Source organism: Phoxinus phoxinus (assembly GCF_949152265.1).
Source record: "Phoxinus phoxinus genome assembly, chromosome: 5".
NCBI classification, from domain to species: Eukaryota; Metazoa; Chordata; class Actinopteri; order Cypriniformes; family Leuciscidae; genus Phoxinus; species Phoxinus phoxinus.
Window position 1 is genome coordinate 25,763,645 of NC_136880.1, and position 19,160 is coordinate 25,782,804.

The 19,160-nt window shown below is 38.6% G+C and overlaps 1 protein-coding gene and 1 long non-coding RNA gene across 2 annotated transcripts in view; one reads left to right on the forward strand and one right to left on the reverse strand.

Annotated features, from left to right (window-relative positions):
* Positions 1 to 19,160, forward strand: part of grin3ba (glutamate receptor, ionotropic, N-methyl-D-aspartate 3Ba) — a 51,021-nt gene that overhangs the window by 3,324 nt on the left and 28,537 nt on the right. The gene's annotated exons all lie outside the window — the stretch shown is intronic.
* On the reverse strand, positions 3,385 to 5,027 carry LOC306998070. The gene is made up of 5 exons (XR_013797508.1): positions 4,896 to 5,027; positions 4,774 to 4,814; positions 4,552 to 4,632; positions 4,257 to 4,380; positions 3,385 to 3,518 (listed from the first exon to the last, which is right to left on the reverse strand). It is a non-coding gene; the product is annotated as an uncharacterized lncRNA (long non-coding RNA).

Sequence of the window (19,160 nt, forward strand, 5' to 3'; positions counted from 1 at the left end):
TGTTGTGTGTCTCAGAGCACCAGACAGAAGTGGCACTACCAAATGAATCAGTGTTGTAAACAAATAGCTTGAGGGAACGATTCAATGTCATGCTCAAAAAGACATTAGCTGCGTCCGAATTCGCATACTCTTTTGAGTAAGTATTTATTTTGAATAAGTAATTACTTCACGACCGCTAAGAAAGTACGTTCTATATGTGTGAAATGTAATCCGGGCATACTACATTCTTCCTCATTCATACTACATGAAGCCACAGAAGAGGATTTATGAATGGCGGTGAAGAGACGCAACTGACGCTGGTAGGTCATAATGTTTATCAAATAAATAAACAATTATCATGTGACCTACCAGTGTCAGTTGCGTATCTTCACCGCTATTCATAAATCCTCTTCTGTGGCCTTATGAAATAGTAGTGTCCATCAAATGCACACTTCAGATTCTCGCCGCAAGAAGGAGGTCATCCGGGTAATTTTTGCCTACTATTTTACACTGTGAATTTGTACATACTTCTTTTGTCACATACTGTTTTTAGCTTACTACTGTATAGTAAGGAAGTATGTGATTTTGGATGTAGCCAGTCACTTGTTTCATTCCTGAATGAATCAGTTGAGCGAATAATTAAATTACTCGGCCACTAAGAGAGTCACTTGTTTTGTTATAAATCAATGTTTTTATCAGTGTTTTTTGACAAGCGAGATGAAGGGCAGTGTAAAAGTTTACCTTTTTCTATCTTGAGCACCACATTTTTAGAACGCAGTATCATGTGCAAGACCCTGCAAGAGACCGGAGCACAATGGTCAAACACACCTGTCTAGCACATTTACATAGAAAAACAATGGAAAATGTGGCATCACATTGTGTTAAAATGGAATTTTAAGGAAAATGAGCACAAAACCTTCTTGTCTGTTATTTGCATGCGCAGTGTACTGTGTAAAATGCATAGCTGAAGTAAACCTTACAACATTACCCATTTATATGCACTGCACAAAATACATATTTCCAAAAGCACCTGGAGAGCAAGCACTTATTAGTCATAGAGGTGGTCTACACTCCTTCTGTTGATACAATGCCATGCACACATGCACGCAAGTCACCACCTATTCCCAGCCGGTACAATGCCGATCATCGGCGCATTGCTGCTGTGATTGTCTGCAGCCTGGATCGCTCCATTATGGAGGCAGAGGGTGTAAATAAAGTGTGAAATACCTGGAGGAGATGGTCTGTAATCTCCCACATGTGCAGGGTTGAGATAAGCACAGATGGGCCGCTGAGGTCTGTGACAGTAAGGATGCGGGAAGAACGTGGTGCATCAGCCAGGTGAGGAAGAATTCTGCAAGCTGCGCTCACGGGGCCGAGATGGCTCAGTGTTGCCAGGCACTTAATGTTACAGCACCCAAGCACATTCATACGATTTAATACACAGCTGTGTATGTGGTTTAATACCGCCTGGATTTGGGTTAATGCCCATATACTGTAAGCCGAGAATGCTCTGACCCATCAAAACTAATTGAGCAAGTAAGCTGAGGGATGTTTTTTGGATGCTCTGGGTTGGAGCCCTCTTCTTAAACTATGTTGTATCCATTTTGATGTGCCTGCAAAGAAAATGAGTTTAATTGAATCTGAAGGTCTGTTTCCAATAAGTGGCACGATTGCACCCTGAGGTACATATGACACTACCCCGACCTTATAACTTATTTCCACTCGAAAATGTGTCTTTGAAAATTCAACCCTCTCTCTGCCCGAGGTGAGCTTTGAAGTGGTGCCTGATCTCTCAATATAGCGTGATTGAGTTTTCACCCCACTTCTCAATACGGTGTCTCACTGAACAAATCTCACTGGCGTTCAGAACTCATGACAGAAATGATTCATTGTCTTTATTTTGGCTGTTGGCAGCATTACGGTGGGCACAGCGCTGACCAGGCTGCATCGAATGCCAAAGATGCCTCTCCAGAGTGGCTAATTCTTGTTTTGTCATGGAATGAATATTGTTGCTGTTTTCATTGTCCTAATCATAGCGTACTCTACTGCTCATAGCAAAACAATGAACAGTCTGTTGATCTTTTTATCAGTTAACAGACATTTTAAATCAATTTTCCTTTGAAGGATCCACTCTGTAGCTTGGCTCTGGTTAGGGTCTATATCTCAATCTGCAATCTCATAGCCTCTCTGATGATTGCTTTGATGACAGAGCCGGTTAAGAAAACACACAGAGAGAAACAGCAGCGTCTGTTCATTTTGGCATGGGAACCTGCAAACGGCATCTATTCTGAATAGGGGAGAGATTTGCATAAGCGGGTATTACAGTTTAGCACTATGGGTACTTTTGATGCAAAGTTCCCTTTCTGTGTGTCAAAGTCTCTCTGTAAGTCATTTTCCATCTCCTCTCCTCCTTCTTTATATTTCCATTAGTTTTGTCTTATCTCTTTCACCCAACTATCTCGTGAGTATGTTTCAATTATCTTCCCGTTTTTTGAAGGGATAGAGAAAAGACTTGGGCTGGATAACACGGCAGAAGATGTGACAACCATTCCCATCATGCATGAGCCACGCAAACGCAGCTCTGCTATCATGCTTATTAATAACTATGCATGCACTTCTGATCAGAGCAAATTCTCCTGCCCATCTGCACAAAAATGCCTCCGCTTCAGTTAAGCTGCAAGTGAGGATTTTCACTTTCTGTCGGAGAGATTTTTTTTTACTTGCATCAGTTTATAAAACACACCCCTGTACTTTAGGCTAGGGCACACCAAGCCAACGGTCTGCCGTTAGTTTGAGCAGTGGTTGGCTTAGTTGTTTCGGTGTGTTCCTCACCATTGGGTCTAGCCGGACGTCGTTTTTTATTTTTGGAACGAATCGGCCATAGGTTTGGCTATAGGTGAGAGAGAGAACAGCGTGATTGATATTCAAAATGGTAAGCACACTGGTAAAGAGATTGCTGTACATTTTACAGTAATTTACTGGCAGTTGGATGCCAGTAATTTACTGTAAAATGTTTACAGTATTATTACTGTATTTTCACTAACATTATACTGTACCGTTTACTGTACTTGGGTTTACAGTATTATTACTGTATTGTCATTTACAGTATAAGTATGGATTTTTTTTTACATGTTTACCCCACCCCCAAAAAATTACAATAACTCATGAACATTTGTCCTTATAATATTTCTTTTAATCGTTGAACATTGTTTTTAGAAGTACAAATTACAAATCTTGACCTCTAGGAGCCACTAGCTCACCAAAGTCCATAGAACTAATCTCCGGGGGACCTTTGTATCTCTAGCATGGCAAAAACGCACACACACTGAAAAGCAAAAAAGGCCTTAAAATAATAAAAATACAGTAAAAGTCAGTTTGTGTTGTTACATTTCAGTAAGTTTGCCAGTCAAAGTTGACAAGCTCTCGGATGAGAAACACTGAGGTGTTCAGGCTGATGCTTTTCTTGGGACCTTTCCAGATTTCCTTCTGATCTGTGCCTTTGGTGTTTGGTGCCATCAGGGTTGATTCTCAGAATGAACCTGCAAGCACAAGGGGGGAAAATACATTTTTTTTCCAGACCGGTGTTAACAGAATTTGCCCTAACTCTCAAACTTGATGTTGCATGTACTTTGACGTTCTTCATTCTTTTTTCCAATACATTTCTGTAGCTTAAACAGTAGAGCAAGATGCAAGAATGCTGAAATAATGTGTTTGATTTCCAGGGAATGGATAACTTAATAAAAATGAATAAAATAACTTAAAGAACACTTCGACTTTTTGGGACTTTAGCTTATTCACGTATCCCCCAGAGTTAGATAAGTCCATACATACCCTTTTCATCTCTGTGCGTGTCGTAACTCTGTCTGACGCACCCACCGCTAGCCTAGCTTAGCACAAAGACTGGAGGTAAACGGCTCCAGCTAGCATACTGCCCCCAATAAGTGACAAAATAACACCAACATTTTCCTATTTACGTTGTGATTTGGTATAGTCACAGCGTGTACAAATAACAAGGTCACATGAGACACAGCAATCTTCTAACCGTATACATACTGGGAACTATATTCTGAGAAGGTGAAGCACTGCTACTTGGGCGTAGTTATGACACGCACCGAGATGAAAAGGGTATGTATGGACTTATCTAACTCTGGGGGATACGGTGAATAAGCTAAAGTCCCAAAAAGTCGATGTGTTCCTTTAAATACAATGTAAGTTGCTTTGAATAAGAGTGTCTGCCAAATGCATGCATGTAAAAATATATATATATATTGGGTTACCTAATTCTGCATTCGACAAAATGGACAGCTAATGCTGAAGAAGAGTCTGTTAGCTGTTGGAACTGGATGATGATTCTGCCCTTTATAGTCAGCATCCATGTTTTTGCTTAGAGGACATAGTCTCCTGAAACAGACAAAGTCACAGCATCCTTTTAGTGTTGTCATAGTTTACAGAAAAACTAACATACAATAACATAACTTATTACATACAACAATGAGATGATTAAACAACATTTTGAATTAAAAAATATTAGTTTACAAAACTTTGATATATTGATAATGGTATATTGCCTACCCTTTTCTCCTCCTCAGTCAACCCGTTCTGTATATTAGTGGAGAGTGTCAGCAGTAATGTACAGTCGGGAGGGAATGGCGGCTGCAAATTCAAAATAAAGAACAGACACTGATGGATGATTGTTTAAAAGCACTTTAAATTATGCTGCCTGCAAAGTTAAATTATATTATGTTTGCCTGCTTAACTAACACATACTTCAGCTAATAATGTCACCTTACTCACCTGTAGGTGTTATCATCGTTACATCGTTACAGATCACAAACCTGAAAATAAATCCAAGGATGTATTTCAAAATATTGTTTAAAAACCGCACTTAAACAATGGTTTCGTCTATCTCCCTTTACCTCAGTATTTCACGTTAGTTCGCTGCGGTTAACATTAAGTTACAGGCGACGACTCCGCCTGTTGAGAAGCTTACGTTAAAGAGGCAGCGGAACACACAAACGTTATGTTTATTCTTTTACTAAAGGATATTTCGGCTAATATAGGTGAACTTAACTTACTCACCAGTTGATATTGTAACCGTGACAGCGACCCGGCCGACAATCAGAAAAAAAGGCACCAAAACTATTCTGACAGACAGTCAGGAAAAAAGGCAAAACCATTCCGACGGGAATTTTTTTTTAATATAAATTAACATTAGGCTATAAGTGAAAACATTTGAGAATGTTTGTTTTACATAAAATAGAAATAATATACTAACCTTTTTTGGTAAGTTAGCAGTAGGCCTACATCTTTTGTCCATGCATTAACTGCCACTTCAACCATACAGTAAAAAAAAAACTTGAAAAGAAATCTCTCTTTCCATTGGTCAGTTTTTCGCAGGCAAGTTCATTACCGTAAATGGATTTACAGTAGAGAAAAATTACAGTAGTGACCATATTTCCCATAATTCTTTGCTATTTACAGTATCTTACTGTACATATTACAGTAATATAGTTAAAGGGCACCTATTATGGAATTTTGAAATTTACCTTTCATGTAGTGTGTAACATAGATCTAAGTGAACAAAAACATCCTGCAAAGTTTGAAATATGAAAGTGCACCGTATATAAAGTTATTGTCTTTCAAAAGTAAGAGTCGACTCAGGGTTATTTTTATGAATCGTTAGAAGACCGAAGCTTTTTCTCTGACTAGATGACGTCAACTTGTCAAGTTATTTGAATACGATACGCCCACTTATTGCGCTCCAAGGCCAGGGGAAAATATCATGGCGACGAGACGCTGTGTTCTGAAGTGCGACTCGAAACAAAACTTTTTTCATCTGCCCAAGGAGGAGCATTTGAAGACTAAGTGGCTACAATATACAACTATACCACAGAAGTATAGTCCGAGCCTTGTGCTTTGTTCGCGCCATTTTGAAGACGATTGCTTTTTAAATGCAATCAAACTTGGATTCGCGAGCCGGCTGATATTGAAGGAAGGTTCAGTTCCAAGTGTATTTGCATCAGCTTCCTCCTCCGTATCACAACCTGTAAGTGTTATTAATAATTGTTGCTTTTATGTTTTATGTAGCATGCTTAATTATTATTTTGTTTGTTGTGTAAGCACCGTTTAGCTTCTAGGTCTTCAATGACAATTGTATTGAGATATGTGAAGTGTTTGTCGTTGTTTTCGGAGCTGTCTTAAAGAATAGAATAATACCTCGTAGTAACGTAACTGCATTTTTTTGTTTGTAAAAACGTTATGTTTATGCATCGGGCTAATGCAAACAAAGACTTATTGTGCTTTTACAATATGAACTCTGGGCTATGCTCGCTAACATAACATTAAATTCTTTATCTTATTTTTAGTTTTTTACTACAAACTACAAAGCAGTGGACTATAATCATTATTATAACACGATTTAATTGATAAAAGCATCATTGTACTCCGTGTTAAACAATAGTATTATCTCTGTAAACACTGCTGGGTCATCTGACCAATCAACGCAGATTAGCGTCGAGCAAAGGAGGGGTTTGGAAAAACGAGTCGTTGAACGAATCATTTGGGAGTCGGTGAGCAAATCAGGTAAAAATAAATGCATATTATACGAAAACAAAAGTGTTTTTTGACATTGCATGCACGTAAAACTGTTGTTGGGGACTCCCTAAACAACATTAGGAACATTTTCATAATAGTGTCATAATAGGTGCCCTTTAAAATTACAGAAACCGGTTACAGTGCAAGCGCTGATTTGTTTACAGTTTGTATATCTGCAGTCCTAGTTTCAGTTTCCCCTTTTTGAATGATGAAAATAGACTGACCTGCTGGCTGCTGATAAAAACAGATATTGACTTACACGCAGGTGAAGAACGCACGTGCTAGTTGACAGTCTTCTTTAACCCTTTTTTATGTGTTCAAATACAGCTTTTTGGATGAGACGCAGCCGATGAGGGGCGACAACACAGTCGGCTTTCGTCGCTGTTCTTTGACGTTAGCTTGGTGTGTCCCGGGCTTTAAAGCAACATTAAAAAACTTTTCGGTCGCCCTACAGGTTGGAAACGGAATTGTCAATTACCGCTGTCGTAAATAATTTAGCCTATACCGTAGCCTACTGCTGCACACACGGTCACTGTTTATCCAGCACCGGCTTTGGAATGAACGATATCCACAGACAAGATATGTTGCTAGATTTCATGAAAGTATAATGTATTGCGACATCAGAAACGAAGAAAAACAAAAAAATGACTATATGTGATACTTGCCAAATTTGTAGTTTTCTTATGTCTCATTCGAACTACAGAAACGCTAGTCTGACTACGTCAGACTTCCTACTTCCGCTAATTTCATTTAGCTCCTGTAGTTAGTCTGAGATAGCGGCCTATCTTTCAGTTTTCCACCGGCCTTCGGACGGCCGGGCCAATCAACGAACAGAGGGCGGGCTGAGAGCCGTGACGTAGACGCTAAGCGCCGAGTTTTACATTGTAGGTCAGAGAAATCGAAAACCGAAACGAGACACGGGATGCAATTCGCTCTGTTATGGTGAACCAGTGCCGCCGCTCCCACCACGCGCTGTGCGTAGGGCACCAAGAGCTGAAGGGGCACCAAAAAAATAGCGTTCCGGGAGTCTCCCGCATATTGATAGCGGCTCACTGACGCCCGCGAATTAGTTAAAATCTCCTGAATCTAGAGCGATCGCGCCCGCGAGACAGAGACTGTGCTCCAAACCGCATAGCGCGTGCACGGCAGAGAGGGAGAGAGAGCAAGAGACCGCGCGCGTGCCTCATGAAGCTTCTCGGGGTAGAGGGCATCATAAAGGAATTATACTTAGGGCACCAAAATGGCTAGCAGCGGCACTGGCTGTGTTTAAAAGATCTAATCCTAAATTTGAGAGTTGGCTACAAATATTTTCATGTTTCACTCAGTCAAAAATACATTTAGAGGCCGTGATTGTACCGTGGATGCGTAGATTAATTTTGCATAATCTGCAAAAGTCGTTTACAGCCATGTTCACTCCGGTATTTCGCTCGCATCATCATGTGTTTATAGCAGGTTTACAGTGGAAGTTCGATCATAGATTTGAGTTCGATGCATGATGTCTGTGGTTCGATGCAGCTGTACAGGCGCATAACATACGTCCTAACTAAACTTATCTGATTGGCTTACGGGTAACCAATGATTTTAAACTTCAGACAAGCGCCCCCTAGTGAGAGAGAAAACACTTCTCTATTATGCCATTCCAGACTCTGTCTACGAAGCAAAGTGAAGTAGCAGAGTCTGGTATTACCAGGCTACAGAAACGCGACCCGATCTGCAGAGGTGTCAAAAGTATTCACATTCATTACTCAAGTAGAAGTACAGATACTAGGGTTTAAAATGACTTCTGTAGAAGTTGAAGTATCAACTCAAGCTTTTTACTCAAGTAAAAGTGTAAAAGTACATGGTTTCAAAACTACTTAAAGTATAAAAGTAAAAGTAATGCAAGGGAAAAAATGCCATTAAGGACAAAAGCTTAGACCGCGCCAAAGGGGCCTATTGTGCACCCCACCTCCTCAAAAAAAAAAAAAAATAAATAAATTCTAAGGCCATAATGACTATAATGTTATATATATTAAAATGTAAATGTTGAAAAACTTGTGAGGCACTAGGCTATAGCTGTATAACAGGTATACCTGTTTCAGCCACATATAAGGATTTCAGATATTGCCATCTTTGTGGGGATATTTTGACACTATAATGGTTGCGCGCACACACACACTCTCTCTCTCACACACACATGCACGCACTCTCTCTCTCACACACACACACACACACACACACACACTCTCTCTCTTCTCTCTCTCCACACTCTCTCTCACACACACTCTCTCTCCTCTCTCTCTCTCACACACACACTCTCTCTCTTCTCTCTCACACACACACTCTCCCCCCCCCCTCTTTCTCTCTCTCTCTCTCTCTCTCACACACACTCTCTCCCCTCTCTCTCTCTCTCTCTCTCTCACACACACTCTCTCTCTCTCTCTCTCTCTCTCTCTCTCTCTCACACACACACACACACACACACACACTCAGTCTCCCTCTCACACACACTCGCTCTCTCACACACACGCACACACTCTCTCTCACCTCTCTCTCACACACACGCGCGCACGCACACACACACTAACGATTATGTTTGCCACTTATCCCGCGATTGTCATACAGTAGGCAATATTGTAAAAACGGCTGTCCCCAAAGCAATATTTGACGCGATTGCCCCGTATTCTTGAGCACAAAACTGTTGATTTCTCCCTCGCTTACCGCATCTACAGTAGGTTTCCTTCGGAGGAGTTTTGCCGCTTCGCACAAACCAAATGTAACTACAGCGCGCCGCGCGGACAGCCTCTCACAAGATAGAAAGAAAACACAAAGCCAATCAGTTTAGCGATGTGTGTTCAGGAGGCGGGACTCAGATCTATTGTAGTATAATTGGTCATTTTTTGAACGACGACAAGCCGGAATGAAAACAAGCAGAAATGAAATAGGAGTAACGAGGCTATTTTTAAAATGTAAGGAGTAGAAAGTACAGATAATTGCGTGAAAATGTAAGGAGTAGAAGTAAAAAGTCGGCTGAAAAATAATTACTCAAGTAGAAATTTTGGGTATCTATACTTTACTTAAGTAATGTAACGAAGTATTTGTACTTCGTTACTTGACACCTCTGCCGATCTGGCAAACTTACATAGTGTGGTTATAGCAGATATAGGATCGCAAAGCGAAGGCAGAAGTGCCTTTCACCCTGTTACGACTTGATGAACCGCTGAAACGATTTTGGAAACATTATTTTAATGTAAAAAAAATCTTCTTTAGTGTTGCTTTAAAGGAATTCCGCTGTTAAAACTTAACTTAAAACCAAAAACAAATCTGGAAGAAAAAAAAGGTTAGTTTAGTGAAAATTGTCACACTAAAATCATGTTAACGTATATACGTTTAGGTAATGTTTACATATTATGGCTACTACACTATTGAAACATTTTTAATATTTATGGGTTGGCCTCAATCAAGTTTCTCACTGTAACCCATATATATATTTGTTTTTATAAAGAAGCAAAAAGTTTATTTTTTACGGCAATTAATTGTTAATCCACATTATAGCACTAGTGCTGATGGTTGAGTTTAACTTGTTTTGAACCCAGAATATTATTAACTTATTTTCATAACACTTGTTCAAGCTTTCATTGTTTTTAACGCCAGTAGAGAACCTGTGAAAGAAAAAGAAAAAACAGCCACACCACAGTTTTGCTTTGAATCTTTAACCTACAGATTCATTCATTTCCACCCTCAGTTGGATCACTTGTTCCCCAGTCTTGTAAAGTGCCTGAAGCTGGGTCGTCCTCTAGCTTTGAATGTTTTTGCAGTTGCAGTGCAATATGGAGCTTGTCTCGAAAGATACTCTGTGTTAACCGGGGATACACAGAGACAGCCGTGTGGAAGTGTTTATTCAGCTCTGTCAGACTCACTTACTGTTGGCTGTGTGTTGCTGATGATTGCAGACATTGTGCTGAATTACCTTTTGTGCCTCCCTGCACCTTCTTGCAAGGTTGTCCAGCCCCCCTAAATGCACATTGCTTGGCTATCAGAATTCTTGTTAACTTTCATCTTTTTCTTTTTCATTTTTTTTTTCATTTTCCATTTACCATTTCAAGGGAATCGGAAAACATGACCTGCATTGCCTTGAAATCTCCTATAACATTATTTTCCCCTCATTTAGATGACACAAAGGACTAAAGGGAGCAGGCGTCAACTGCCCGTGTTTATTTACAGCTTCACCTTTGAATCCACAGGCATAATGAAACACTGGAACATCGGTTGCCATTCATAATGAATCATTCTCTGATCATGATTTAATGAGGGTTTAGATGCCCTATGTGGATAATGCAAAGCATTGACAGGTAAAACTATTGCTGAAGAAATGTCCTTTTACAGATAGAAATAGATTTAGTTTTATGCCAAACATGTATCACAGTCTTTAACTCTTCATCCGCTAGACATCATATTTTATTCCACAGGAAGCTATTTTTGAATAGCTCGTAGATAGTAAGGAAAAGTAACTTGCATATAATATGTCTTATTTTCTTATTTGTTGTTTTGCTTTTCTGTACTGGGTTTTGCGTCATTTGGAAAATTAGACAAGACATTGCATATTGGTTTTATATTTATGTGAGAATATCTGTTGTGATCAGAGGTGGATTTTTCTTTCATGCCCTAACTTTTTTTAAACTGGGATCTGCACGAGGGTTATAGATAATATATACACTAAGGCTGCACAATTAGTCATATTTTAATTGTGATAATGACTTTTTCCTTCTCTTGATTATTTAAAAATGACCATCTATTGGTCATTGGCCTGCTATTTATTCTGAAAAAAGAGCTTAAATGCACCAAACAGAGCTTTTCTCTTAAAAGCATGCATTTCCGACTGGTGTTTTAAAGGGACGTGGTGGTGGAAAAAATTTGGGATGAGAGAAAACAATATTTTTCTAATATTTTGCGTTCCCCTGCAAAACTTTTGTATTCCCTTGCAAAGACATTTGCGTTCCCTCGCAAAAACTGTTGTGAGCTCGGACAGACTCTTTTTGTTTAATGTCCCGCTGGCAGTGTTTCAGACAGCTCCGTACGTTAACAGTGGAGCTGTTCATAGTGTTTGAACTTGGACTCAAATATAAAGAAATGCGGTCAGTGAGTGCTTAGGAGTTCAGTAAAGTTGGCATAAAAACAAAACTGCTGCAACCCCTGCTGTAACCGAACCCATACCGAACCGTGACTTCAAAACCGAGGTTACGTACCGAACCGTCATATTTGTGTACCGTTACACCCCTAATACTATAAAAATAAGCTACCCAATACACAAAATATATTTAACTTTCTTTAGTTCTTATCTTAAAGGTACAATATGTAAGAATTTTGTGATATATTTTTTGAAATTTGTGATATATTTCCTGCAGTTGTGTACTTACAATATCCCAAAAGTTCCTAAAGATGTTTAATTTCAGAGAAATTCCAATTTTAAATAATTGGCCGTCACGGAATCCCTGTTCACTTGTCGCCTGTCAATGACGTAATATCCGCGTTATCCCTGGTTTCCGCTCGTAGTTGTTCCTACACACTGTTGTTGTTTCGTTCAAACATTATGGACCATGGCAAGCAGACTTTGGGGAAAAAAGGAGAACTAAAACGAGGATCAATATCAGTGTGGCGTTTTCGAGATGCCGAGAGCTCCACGTCCGTGACAAACTTCGACTTGACAGAGCTCTTACGTGTACTTTATTAAACAGGTGAGCAAATGTACATCAAACTAATCAATTTTAAATAGCTCAACATGATGAAATGTTAGAATATGATCCTTATGTTATTCTAATGTTGACAACAAACTAACACATATAATAACATTATCATTTTCAATACACTCAAATGCAGTTTAGTGTGATAGTGTAGACCAAGTGAAACAGCGCTGCGTTACCTCACAAGTTTAATTCGTCAAATAAACTGACCTGTGTGAGAAGTATTTCTGCACTTGCGGGTAGTTCGGTAGAATGAAATGTCCGTATTCCTTTATATCCGCAGGACTTGCGGGATATGCGCTGCGCCGATATCTGTCTCTTATTAGCAAGTGCACCCTGCTTCATATCACAGTCATTATAAAAACATCAATGTATTCACTAATCCATAAAAATTATTAGATTCATCAGGTTGACGACAAGTTCCATAATTCCGCAGGAAATTTTGCGTCATCATCCTACGTCTTTATTATTGTAAGAGGTAAGTGACCCCTAGCTGGCGAAAACATTTACATATTGTATCTTTAATTATATAATGACACTAAAAGTAAAAATGTAATATTATAGAGAGCACTGATAAAATGTAATTTATTATATTAATATCATAATTAGATACCTTTGAGCAAATTATCTAAATAAGAATCTAAAGTTAAAATAAAAGTATAATGAAAATCTAATTATATGTCCCGACTGCTCATCCAAAAAGTGCCTACTTAATTGACTTTTGTTAAGTCAGCCTGATAAGAAAAGGTTAACATTAAGTTTTCTGTTTAATTGTAACAAGAGTTTGAATGCTATTAGTGCACTGATGGCCAGAGTGACCTCATCCCCAGATAGAAACGGACACAGATTAGATGCCAAACGGCCTCTGACACCTCTACCAAAATAAGAGAGCTAAAAGGCAATAACAAACGAGCTCCTCCGTTACAGTAAATCTCCACATAAAGTAAGCATGGAAGCGATTTGTTCAAACCAATATTTTGCTCTGAATCCTGAATTCTTCTCTGTTCAAAAATCCTTTTAACTGTGATGTACATAAATGTCCTGAGCCGTGTTAAACTTTCGGATCGCTAAGAAGTTCATTAGCATTACTTCCGTGAGGCGTACGCTGCGATTTGCTCAATTAGCAAGGAAAGCAGTAGGCAGCGAGAGCTGCCATCCACAGTCAGCCTGAAATGCACTGAAATCCTCTCTCTATACAGCCTGGCATATGCAGCCCGCTCGGCCCGGCCTCATCTAGACGCTTCGTATGCAAAGCTGCTCTCAGAATGTTGACTGATAGCGTTTGAAACGTGCAAAGGACATCATAAGTAAAGAATAATCTTTTCAGGCTTAATGCAAAAATATCTTCACTCAAACACGCTATCTGATTCAAAGCCAGGCTGGCGGTAAGTGTGCTCCACTGTGGTCTTCAGAAAAGATCCTGATATATGATGCATGACGCGTAATGTGTCCCAGAATTAATGACATTAATCCATTTATGATTAATTATCCATTAATATTTGATAAAAATTTAATTAACTCAAGGGTAAATTAATGCTTTAAGTAACCCTTTTAAGCCTGACCTATGAAATAGTGCTACATTTAAGTTGATGGTGTCACTTAGAAACTATGATATAAAAGATATAAACTGACTTTATACTAATGGATGAAAATCCAATTATAATAATGGCCTGTGATAAACTAAGAAGATTTAACAAAATATTGTTTCTTCTATGAGTGCCTTTCAATATTAAAACGTAGCTTTACATTGGCTGCTTTTAAGCTCATGTTACAACTCCCCAGTTTTGGAAAGAGCAGCAGCACCTCGCTGTTGTCATCACTGAATTTCCCTAATCCAAAGACTATCGGTCTGTGCTTTGCAGATAATGATGATTTCATGCTTGGATCAGTCATCCTTTTTCAAGTTTTGGTTGACATTTACATGGTCTCTGCTCAGAAAGAATAACAATTTTCAATCAATGTCTGAACACGGCAGGCCTGAATCCTCCCAGGAGGTCGGGATGCCAAAAAACGGAGACCGTTGGTGGGTAGAAATTTATCAGGCTGAGGCGAGATGAAGGCCTCTAGTTGATGGCTTTGGGAAGTGTATAAAACTCAGGAGCAGGATGTCTGAATATGAAGATGATCTAAAATTCAGCAAAAAGATAGTGGTTTTCTAGGATATAGGTGGTTTGATGGATATATTGCTCTGAGGCCGAAGGCAATGAATTCCAGAGAAGGTTTATCATTTGGGACTAAAGGCAGGGAGCGGTAGAGCTAGAGTTATCTTTGTACTGTGTCCAGGGTTTGAAATTAACCAAAAAAAACTTCTACCAAAAAAAAGAAATAAATCTTTTAAATCTTAGTTACGTCACACAGTCTTAACTACGTCACACACACACACACACACACACACACACACACACACTCACACACTCTCTCACTCACACACACTCTCTCACTCACACACACACACACACACACACACACACACATTATAAAATTTGGATTTCATACATTTCTTTCTTTCTTTCTTTTTCAAACAAAATCTTGTCATCCAGCCATCTCCTCCCGCTTTAATCCTCATCACCAAAAATTTATTTTAGGTTGACGGATCAATAAAATAAAAAGAACATCAAAAAACAAACAATATAAAAAAATAGCAATGTCTTTTCTGTTAACCAGATGTTTTTTAATCTTCGCTATGTTATTTGTTGCATTGTGATGTGCATGTTCAAGTAAGCCAGATATGCGCAGATTCTGCTCAATACGCTGTATTTAATATATCAACATGACTCACGAGTTGGGTATTTGCGCTAAATCTGCACAACTTTCCCAGCAAAGTGAGTAAACATAATAAGTAACCAGCCAAATTGGCTAGTGATTTGACAGCATTACACGCCACAGGTGATTTTTACCCGAATTTGGCCTGTGTCGATTTCAAACCCTGACTGTGTCTTCTGTACTGAAGTACCAAATATCGCTGTGAAATAGGCAGACTAACCCATTGTGTTAATGGTTGAAGATCCTCCTTTATGCCCCTCTTGCCAGAGTCCTTTATCGCTGAAGCATATTTTGATGAAATGCGATGTCTTTCTCCCGGTTTCACAGACAAGGCTTAAGCCTAGTCCGAGACTAAAATGCATGTTTGAGCTGTTTTAACTGAAAGCAACTTGCACTGACATATCTTAAAATATGCCATTGTTTTTTTCTCAAGATGCGCACCAGTAATTTTTTACTGGCACACCTGCCTATTTTTTTTTATTAAGGCACGTTTAAAAATGTTACTTAAATGTCTTAATTGAACTAAGGCCTAATCCTGGCTTAGTCTAAGCCTTTATTTTTCAGCTGATTCCTATGAAAAGATTTATAATAAAGTGAGACCAGATTTAGTCATATAAATTTTTTTCGAAATCAAAGATACGTTTTAAAAACCTCTAATGAAAGTTTCTTTTTTACTTTTAAATTTGTATTTTATTATTTCCTTTCTTTTTATTTATTTATTTATTTACTTTTTATATATTTCACTTTTTTTCCTCACCATGAATATAGCTGTATAAACAAACTGTTTGTCCAAACAATGGTAGAATTAATATTATTATTATTATTTGACTGTTTGGTGCAGTGATGCAGGATAGCATACTTCCTTAAAAGCAACTGTGACCAAACCTTGTGAGGATGACCCAGACTTTTGAGAGCTACTGAGAGTGCAATCCTGCTTTGTCAACATTATGGCCTTAAGCACAGCACTAAATCACAGCTCCTCGTCTCGAGGACTGTCTCCGCAATTAACTGTAACTTTCTTCGCACGAAAAGCCGCTGCTAAAGTTTATCCTTAAAACATTTTTCACTGTTGGAATATCTAAAATGGTATTTCTAATTCTCAAGCAGGAACCACGCATATTTTGCCAGCCTTTGTAGCCAGTACGTCAAACTAATGTCCAAAGTATTGGTTAAACTTAGTGTTTTGCTGTTTGACAGCTTTCGCACATTACCCGAGGACTCATTGCTTTGCCATGTGCTGCTGGATGTTTAAGACTCTGTTCTGGTGAATTTGGACGGGATCATTTGGTAAATCACCTCATTCATAAACTCACATTTCCCCAAATGACTTTCATTTTCAAATATTACTTTATCGCCCAGTGGGAGTGCGCCTTGCACTATTCACCAGGCCTAGTGTGAGTGATCGCTCCTATTATAAAGTGTAAAAAAAATGTTTTGATTTCAAAGCCTCATTACATTGTTGTTTTCTATCCTATGGAGTTATAAATTTATGGGCTTTCCTTTCACTCACGGAATGGGACATTTTTGCAGTGTCATATTAGGGTCACTGTGGAGCAAACAAGATTTGGAAATGTTATCAAGACTAATAACAGGTCAGAGTCTAGGCAGCTAACATTTAATAACACAGAAATGCCATTATACTTCAGACGCAAACTGTGCGCAGCGGTGCACACAGACAGTGATGTAGTGATATACGCAAAAAATAAAAAAATTTGTTACAAGCAGCAGTAACAAACAAACAAAAAACACTTTCCTCCCTTGGAGAGAAAAAACAATCAGTTTGTGGCAAAATGCTCACACTGGCAGCTGCTAAAAGAGCTGAGCGTTGGGTTTCTTGGCTTATGTTTCCCTTTCTTCATTACACTATATAAAGTTTTGATTTCTGTGCACACATATGCACAGTTAAGATAAGAAAATGAAAGTGCCGTTTTAGACACATAATACTTCTACCATTCAGTCGATTACCCCTAATCATCCCTAATCCCTAAAGCAATTGATTAACCTTATGATGCATACATTATGAATGTATTATTAAATTATATAAAATATAAAATTGTATATGCTTTATATAGCACAAATAAATAATTTCTAAGATCTGTTTTATTTTATTAGGTCTTTCTTAGATCTATTTCATTTTAAAACCATAGAAATGGTCACAATAGAGCTAAAAGGATATTCTCATATACACTTCCAATGAACAATAGGAGATATTGTAGTGGTACTTTGTGCTTCACCATTAGCCTTATCATAAATAAAAAAAACACAAAGTCTATGTCCGAAATTGCATACTCTCCAAGTACTTCTTTTTAATAAGTACTTCCTGACCGTTAAACAATAAGATCCATGAATGTGTTTAGTATGAGTGTAATGTGGAAATACTACATTTGTCATTATCATTGACATGTGGCCTACCAGCGTCAGTTGCATCGCTTCACTGCATCTACAAATCCTCTCCCGTGGCCTCATGGAATAATAAGGTTTTCATTGGATGCACACTTCAGAATCACGCTGGAAATATTAGGTCATCCAAGTGCTTTTATCACCAACTATATAGTAGCGAAGTATGCATATTCGGATGCAGCCGAAGACGTATAGAAGGGGCAGAATAAGGGTCAAAGGTCATCATCCATGTTGGCTTGGATATTACATCATACCCTGATTAGTTTAAGTAGTGGACACTGTGCATCAGAAGTTATTATTTTCCTTCATGTTTTTAATTATCATAGCAGATCAAAAATGTAAAACAAGACATGAAGCACTTTGATGATAATGCAGAGATTATAAAGAGCTGCCATCTCTCCGCTTATCTACTGCTGAAGTGAGCCTCGGGTACTGTTTGAGACTTGGGATGTCACACATTTGCTAAGACACGCTTATGCCTAATGATGTGGCTAACTAAACACAGAGGGGACGCCACTCAGTATGGCAAACTGAGCCTATTTAAGCATCACTTTCAAGCCACATGAACACTTTATGAAGCATGATAGCTACTCTCTTTATCGCATACAAGTTGCTCACCCTTTTTTAATTATGCTAAATCCTTTTTTTTAGACTGGTTTGCATAAATAGTCTAGATACAGGAGCATGAATCACTCCTCAGGTCATAATACCCCAAACAATTTGTGTATAATGATACATTGCATAAATCACTTCTTTATTCCAACATGATCCACTTCAGATGTCAGTCAGAACCATAAAGAGAGCCTCGTCTTCATTCGGTAATTAAGTTTTTTTGTTTTGAAATTATTCAAACGTTAGTAAATCTTTACCGGTTCCAACAGTGGTCTTTCTTAATTAAGATACTGTCACTCTTAATAGAGAACAAGAAATATTGATGTACCTTTCCTCGGATTTCTCTCTGCCATCATATTTCTCTCCTCAAAACATTGTGTGGCAGAATTTTACATCTAGATAAGCAGTTTTCTTTATGACTTTAAAGCACTTTGGCACAGCGCTGTGGAACTAAAGTTGATTACAGAGTAGGGATGAGTCAGGATGGTTGACTAGTCGCCCACAAACAAACTCTGGTCTGTTTTTTTTGTTTGTTTTTAGCATGGCGTTAGCATTTCAAACATCCTGCCTTGGAAAGTTGGTCTTTGAATTCATTCACTTTAAAGCCTGGTATCAAAACACTGCTTCTTGTAACAAGTCCACCTTTAAATGTCAAGACAATTACTATGGAGGCTTCGGATCGCCTGATGTGACCAATGTTCTACTGTTTTGCAGAATTCCAACTCAACATTTTTGTGTTGACTGATGTTTTTGTGGAATTAAAGTTTATAGATATTTAACCTAATTATTTCTTGAATATCTGGCATTTTGAGTACCATTTGCCGTGCTGTGCAGTCTCCACTACTTTTAAATGTTGTTCTGTTTACACATGCAGAGTTGGAGACAGAAATCTTAGGCTGTTGCATCATAGTTTGCACCGTGAATGTTGTGTTTTTGATGTGGCATGTCAAGTTAAAAATAGTTTTGGTTTAGAACAGCGTCTTGACACCTGATTTCTGTCTCATTCTGTTGTGCTCCCTTAGGCTGTTTCTGTAGGGAAGACCCAAGGTATGGAGATTGGGCTGGTTAGCATGGACCCGTTAGCCCCTGCTG